General features: G+C 41.2%; 1 non-coding gene and 2 pseudogenes across 1 annotated transcript in view; all 3 read right to left on the bottom strand.

Annotated features, from left to right (window-relative positions):
• Nucleotides 1-3,331: 3,331 nt before the first annotated feature.
• Nucleotides 3,332-6,108, bottom strand: LOC129251865 (large subunit ribosomal RNA; annotated as a pseudogene).
• A 444-nt stretch (nt 6,109-6,552) lies between these two features.
• Nucleotides 6,553-6,733, bottom strand: LOC129251869 (5.8S ribosomal RNA; annotated as a pseudogene).
• Nucleotides 6,734-7,330: 597 nt separating this feature from the next.
• Nucleotides 7,331-7,500, bottom strand: part of LOC129251859 (small subunit ribosomal RNA) — a 1,991-nt gene continuing 1,821 nt past the window's right edge. Inside the window, exon 1 of the ribosomal RNA XR_008583143.1 lies at nt 7,331-7,500. This exon is cut by the window's right edge and continues 1,821 nt beyond it. This is a non-coding gene — a ribosomal RNA (small subunit ribosomal RNA).

Genomic DNA, 7,500 nt, shown 5'->3' with positions numbered 1-7,500 from the left:
CTCGCCTAACAGAACACTGGCGCATTCTCTCCACGTGGATGACACAGTGTCACCCACGCGAAGAGAGCTAGCCATCTCGTTCCGACGACCCCGACAGATCCTATAGACCTGTCCCCAAGGGTCGTCCCTATTTTCCCCGACAAACCTTCTCCACTCTTCCTCTTTGACTTCTACCAACATTCTCTTATATTCCTTCATTCCTACTCTGAATTGAGCCTTGAGCTGTGGCAAATTCTCCGAATTGGTCCGCCTGCCACGTTGAAACAACCGCCTCAAGCGCCGGACAGACCTCCTCTTTGAATTCAACTCGCTAGTCCACCACTTAACACCTTTAAGTCTGGCAACCCTAGCTTTTTTGAACATCGTGTCATTAACCCCCCAGACACATTCTGATAAACGAGCAATTTGCTCGTCGACCCCGAAATTTTCAAACACGTTAAGCGGTATACCCAATACCGCTTCTCTAACGGTCTGACCGTATCTATTCCAGTCGGCGCATGTGGTACGCCATCGTCTCAATGGACTCACACTTTCCGACTGTGGGGTACGAGGAGTAACCATGATTTGAATTAAATTATGGTCACTAATTCCCCAACCACCCTTGACACTCCAACTACATTCAAACTTGCTCGCGGCTGCTTCATTCATGAGCGTCACGTCAATGTCGCTCACTCCTCTAGGCCCATCAAACGTATACCATTCACTCGGTTCGTTTGCAATGAGGAGGCTATTTGCCACCACCCAATCGCTCATGGCCTCACCACGACTGTGGCTCCGATATCCAGCAGTGTGCCTGGATGTTTTGCTGAACCACATCGGGGAGGTGGCATTGGCATCGAGACACATGATGACAGGGTTGCTACTTTCACGTAGTAGCACCGCCTCTATGTATCTCAAGTATGGTTCTAGAGGTTCATTGAACTTGCAGTATAGGCTGGCGACATATACTTTGCCGAAATCGCCCTCAACACACACACATACTCCCCACTGTGATGAGTCAACCACTACGCAAGAGTAGCTTGGCTCACACACAGCTACTGCGGCATTGACTCCAAGGTCCGTAAAGACCCTGAAGCCACCAGGAAGACCTCTCACCACCCCATTGGTGGAGTATGGTTCCTGAAGCAAAGCAATGCCGCAGCCCCCCTCCGACATACACGCCCCCAATTCACACATCACGGCATAAGACCCCTGACAGTTCAGTTGATATAGCTCAACCATCAATGTCTAGCGTTCGCACGGGCAACAATGGCACAGTACACCGGGCAGACAGTGGACATCATCAGATGTCCGGCTGGCTTGCCCTTAAATGCACAGTTGCGACAATGCGGGGCATTGCCACAACCTGCACTCCTGTGTCCTTCTTGCCCGCACCTACGGCAGACATCCTTCTTGGCTCTGCATTCTGCCACCCTGTGATCAAACCCCATGCATCGGAAGCAGCCGGGCGTCAGTTGGTCCGGCCGTACCCGGAAGGAAAACCACTTTACGTAGCAGCGACCTGCTTCCAGGAGGGCGGACATTAGCATGTCCGTGCCCTCAAGGACCACATTCGTCACTCCATCAGGGCTGACCTTCCAAGGACGGCTGATCATCCTCACGTCCTTCTCAAGACACCCAGGGCTGAACTCCTTGAGGTTCAAACGGAACAACTCTCCCATGAACTCGTCAGGGGAGATCTCCGTGTGGACCCCCTGGACCACAACCCTAGGCCCCAGCTTCCGACGTATGCTCACATCGAGCCCCACCTCGGAAAACTTGGCATTTTTTACCAAGTTATCCCTCTCAGCAACTGATGGGGTGCGAATAATCGCACCTCCATCCTTCAACGGGCGCACCTCGTGCACCCTTACCCCCATAGAAGGCCCTACCTCTTTTACTACTTTTTTGATCACCTCTTTGGACGTAGTGGGGGTCTTACCCCTTACTACGACCGACCAGGTCTCAACTGGCTTGGGCACCGGCAACGCAGGCAACACAGGCGCAGGCGCCTGAGGTGCCGGCATCAGCGCTGCACCAGCCAGCGAAGCTCCAGCCGTCCTCCGAGGTGCTTCCTCCCTACTTGTTTTTGTGGCTTCCAACCGCCCACGAAGATGGGCGATCTCCGCCACCATCTCCACAAAAAGCGCCTCGAACTCCAAGGAGTATCCCAGGAGGTCCTTCGCTGCATTCTTTGGGACGCCGTCCATGTCTATGACGGCTCCACTAAAGGCCGTCACAATGGACTTGAAACGCCCCATAAATTGCCCCCCAACTTTTTCACCGAACGCTCCCGAATTCTCCAGGGGAGCACCCGAATTTCTGCGGATTTTCTCCATCCGCTGCCCGGCTGGACCCAATTTGGCCCCTGCTTTCCGCACCTTTTTCTCCCCCTTTTTTTCCCCCTCGGAAACGCCCTCGCTTCCGCTTACCCCCAACTTACCCATTACGGGTGCTTTCGCCGTCACCTTTTCTGTTGTGACCGCTGCTCCTCCAGCGGTTTTCTTCTTCATGCGGGGGGGTGATCTCAGGAGGACCTCTTCCTCCCCCGACGTTGACTCATCCATCGCTGATGACGCCAATCTCGAACTGCCCTGGAGAGGGGTGCTCGCCCTCTTCATTCCTACGCCTAATTTGGGCATAGCCCTCTGCCACCACTGTAAATCGCGTCACGCAATTAAAACGCACAACAATTATAGTGGCACCCGCACGCAATTATAGTGGCACCCACTAACGGGAGAGTCCACCGACAATTCCACACACAGTTTATCACACACTTATACAGTTACGCCGTATATAGTGTTTCTCGCTACCCGCACAACGATTTTAGTTTTCCCACAGGTGCGCGCAATTATAGCGTCTCTCACTAAAATTCCGGGAAAACACAGCGGTATTTTCCCGTACTCACACAACGGCACTCACTAAGCACAATGCACAGTTCATGCACTGCTTCACCGCAGCGTTACTCAATTAGCGCTAATCACTCGCGGATATAGCACAAAAGAGAATTCGCAAAAATTTATAGCGTTCCTCGCTACCCGCACAACAATAAAAGTTTTCCAGCACGTGTTACACCGACACAGGTGCGCGCAATTATAGCGGCGCCCACTTGACGGGACAATTACACGCACAATAGTTTTTCGCTTAATAGCTACCAGTCAGGTACGCGCAATTTAAGTGTCTCTCAGTAACGGCGAAAAACCCACCGACGGTCGCACGACAGCCGAACAGTTTCCTGCACACACACACGCGCCGATTTGTACACAATGTACGTCACTTGCCGACGGTAAAATGTAGTATTTTCTAGGGAAAAACAATCGCTCAAGAATATTTTTATAATTCGCAAAGTAAAACATCCGCTCACGCGTCCGTTCGCTTCAACGTTCACAATTAGAATGAGTAGATAGGGACAGTAGGAATCTCGTTAATCCATTCATGCGCGTCACTAATTAGATGACGAGGCATTTGGCTACCTTAAGAGAGTCATAGTTACTCCCGCCGTTTACCCGCGCTTACTTGAATTTCTTCACTTTGACATTCAGAGCACTGGGCAGAAATCACATTGTGTCAACACCCGTTAGGGCCATCACAATGCTTTGTTTTAATTAGACAGTCGGATTCCCCAAGTCCGTGCCAGTTCTGAATTGATTGTTAATTGATAATCGTTATAATTTAAAAGGAATATATATCGAATGATATAATTCCTTAAAAATTTTAGCAAGAAAGTTCCACAATTGGCTACGTAACTACTATCCGGGGAACAAGAATCGTAATTCTCTATTTACCCAGAACGAGTACATAAACCATGGTATTGCTTCCCAATCAAGCCCGACTATCTCAATCTTCAGAGCCAATCCTTATCCCGAAGTTACGGATCTAATTTGCCGACTTCCCTTACCTACATTATTCTATCGACTAGAGACTCTTCACCTTGGAGACCAGCTGCGGATATTGGTACGGCCTGTTGAGAAGTTTGCGTGACCCCACCATAAATTTTCAAGGTCCGAGGAGAAAATATCGACACAACAGTAAATGTCATGCTCTTCTAGTCCATCTACCATATCTCTCTTCGAAAGACTTCCATGGTAGTACGACTATAAAACAGAAAAGAAAACTCTTCCGATATCTCTCGACGGCTTCTTTATGGTCGTTCCTGTTGCCAGGATGAGCACAAGGCCCATTTTTAATAACAAACGGATACTCAACAGGTTACGGAATTGGAACCGTATTCCCTTTCGTTCAAAATAATTCAAGTATTTTAATTATTTTTAAATATATTTTTATTAATATTTTTTTTTATTAAAAACTTGAAAATTTTCGGCTTTCGCCTTGAACTTAGGACCGACTAACTCGTGATCAACCACTGTTCACACGAAACCCTTCTCCACTTCAGTCCTCCAAGGTCTCATTCGATTATTTGCTACTACCACCAAGATCTGTACCAATAGCGGCTCCATGCAGGCTTACGCCAAACACTTCTAAGCACACTATTGTACCCTCCTACTCACTAAAGTTTCAAAATTTATAAATCAATCGAAATTGTTTTATAAATCATCTACTTTAGCGGTAATGTATAGGTATACAACTTAAGCGCCATCCATTTTAAGGGCTAGTTGCTTCGGCAGGTGAGTTGTTACACACTCCTTAGCGGATTACGACTTCCATGTCCACCGTCCTGCTGTTTTAAGCAACCAACGCCTTTCATGGTATCTGCATGAGTTGTTAATTTAGGCACCGTAACATTACGTTTGGTTCATCCCACAGCGCCAGTTCTGCTTACCAAAAGTGGCCCACTGGGCACATTATATCATAACCTCAACCTTCATATCAAGAAAGGTGAGGTTCTTACCCATTTAAAGTTTGAGAATAGGTTAAAATCGTTTCGACCCTAAGGCCTCTAATCATTCGCTTTACCAGATAAGATTATTTTATATAATTTTTAAATGCACCAGCTATCCTGAGGGAAACTTCGGAGGGAACCAGCTACTAGATGGTTCGATTGGTCTTTCGCCCCTATACTCAATTCTGACAATCGATTTGCACGTCAGAACTGTTTCGGTCTTCCATCAGGGTTTCCCCTGACTTCAACCTGATCAAGTATAGTTCACCATCTTTCGGGTCACAGCATATATGCTCAAGGTACGCTCCAGTTAGAGGTATAAATAATAATAAATTATCATTATACATAACTATATGGAACGCCCCGGGATTGAATTAATTGACTATTTATTAAAAAATAGACTAAAAATTAATCCCATTATATTTAAGTTAAGTTAATTATGCCATTAAGTTTAATATAACTCAATGACTTGCACATATGTTAGACTCCTTGGTCCGTGTTTCAAGACGGGTCCCGAAGGTATCCTGAATCTTTCGCATTGTTAATCATATAAATGCATACAAATAAATATTAATATCATAGATATTAAATTTTTTGTAAAATTCAAAAAATGAATTTTAGCATTATATATAATAAAATCTATCAACACTTTATCAAATCATTAGTATTTATTTTATGTTAATATGCTTAAAAAGCAAATTAATTTAAATAAACTTAATATCACCAATGATCTTTTGATAAATACTTTATTATGTTAATAGATTACAATGTCCTTATATGAAAAAAATGCACATTATTTTTTTAATTATTTAATGATGAATTTTTCATAATGGATATTCAGGTTCATCGGGCTTAACCTCTAAGCAGTTTCACGTACTATTTAACTCTCTATTCAGAGTTCTTTTCAACTTTCCCTCACGGTACTTGTTTACTATCGGTCTCATGGTTATATTTAGTTTTAGATGGAGTTTACCACCCACTTAGTGCTGCACTATCAAGCAACACGACTCTTTGGAAATATCTTTCTAGTAATCATTAACGTTATACGGGCCTGGCACCCTCTATGGGTAAATGGCCTCATTTAAGAAGGACTTAAATCGTTAATTTCTCATACTAGATATTAAGATATTCCATACACTGCATCTCACATTTGACATATAGACAAAGTGACTTAGTGCTGAACTATTTTCTTTTCGCTCGCCGCTACTAAGAAAATCCTTGTTAGTTTCTTTTCCTCCCCTCATTAATATGCTTAAATTCAGGGGGTAATCCCATATGAGTTGAGGTTGTTTTAATATTCTTTTTTTATCTTCTCACAATTTAATAAAAAAATTATATCATCTTTTCATCTCTATTTTTCTTTTCTCCTTTTATATATTGTAAATATATAAAAATAATAATAATGTAAAATGAGGCAATCCTAGAATAAAAAATTTAATTTTTATGCTAGACATTCCTCCTTTTAATTACATATATAAATTATTATTTTATATATATATATATAAATAATATGAAAATTTTTTGTAAAGAATACTTAGATTCAATATTTTCATCATTTCATTTTATTTGAGAGGATTTTTTTTTTAAAGAATATATAATAAATAAAATTCATTATATATCTTTATTTTTTTTGCTATTAATATTATGAATTATTTAAAATCCAATAATATACACATTTGCTTAAATTCAATTATTTTTATAAAAGAATAAGCAACTTATTTAGCATAGTCTTACAACCCTCAACCATATGTAGTCCAAGCAGTACTTTAAAATTGAATTTAATGTACATAACAGCATGGACTGCGATATGCGTTCAAAATGTCGATGTTCATGTGTCCTGCAGTTCACACGATGACGCACAGTTTGCTGCGTTCTTCATCGACCCATGAGCCAAGTGATCCACCGCTTAGAGTATTTTTTTATTTATTTTTATTTATAACAAATGTCAATTTTTTTTTGCATATATTAATTGAAAGAGTAAAATTAAATAATATTAATAATATATAAATTGATTTTCTTTCAATAATATATATCAAATATATTTAACTCTAAACATTTTTATTAAGTTGCGAATGTCTTAGTTCAACAATAATACAGTGGTGGTATTTATTATGATTCAATTATTTTGTATTTTTTTAATCATTTTATGTATATATATAATAATATAATAAATATATACCACTTTTGTTATTGTGAACAAATTAACTTATCATTCAATCAAATGAATAATAAGTACAACTTTTTATTTTCATGTTTAAAGGTTTTTAAAAGAAAAAAATAAGAAAAAACATTACAAAATGTACCATCATATATTATATTTAATATGATATAATTGATGGATCACAAATTGAATGAAAAAGAATAAAAAGAATTATGGATTCAAAATAATTATATAAATTTTTTTTTTTTTTTCTTTTTTTTTTTTTTTTTTTTTTCTTTTTGTTCGTTTGTTTGCTTGTCTGTTTGTTTGTTTGTTTGTTTGTTTGTTTTTCTTACGGATATGGAACACAATAATGATCCTTCCGCAGGTTCACCTACGGAAACCTTGTTACGACTTTTACTTCCTCTAAATAATCAAGTTCGGTCAACTTTTGCGAAACAACCGTGACACACGAGGCGTCACAGTGATCACGTCCGGAGACCTCACTAAATAATTCAATCGGTAGTAGCGACGGGCGGTA

This window comes from Anastrepha obliqua, unplaced genomic scaffold, assembly GCF_027943255.1.
Source record: "Anastrepha obliqua isolate idAnaObli1 unplaced genomic scaffold, idAnaObli1_1.0 ptg000097l, whole genome shotgun sequence".
NCBI classification, from domain to species: Eukaryota; Metazoa; Arthropoda; class Insecta; order Diptera; family Tephritidae; genus Anastrepha; species Anastrepha obliqua.
The sequence above is the reverse complement of the archived record's forward strand: the minus strand, read 5'-3'. Positions and strand labels throughout refer to the sequence as shown.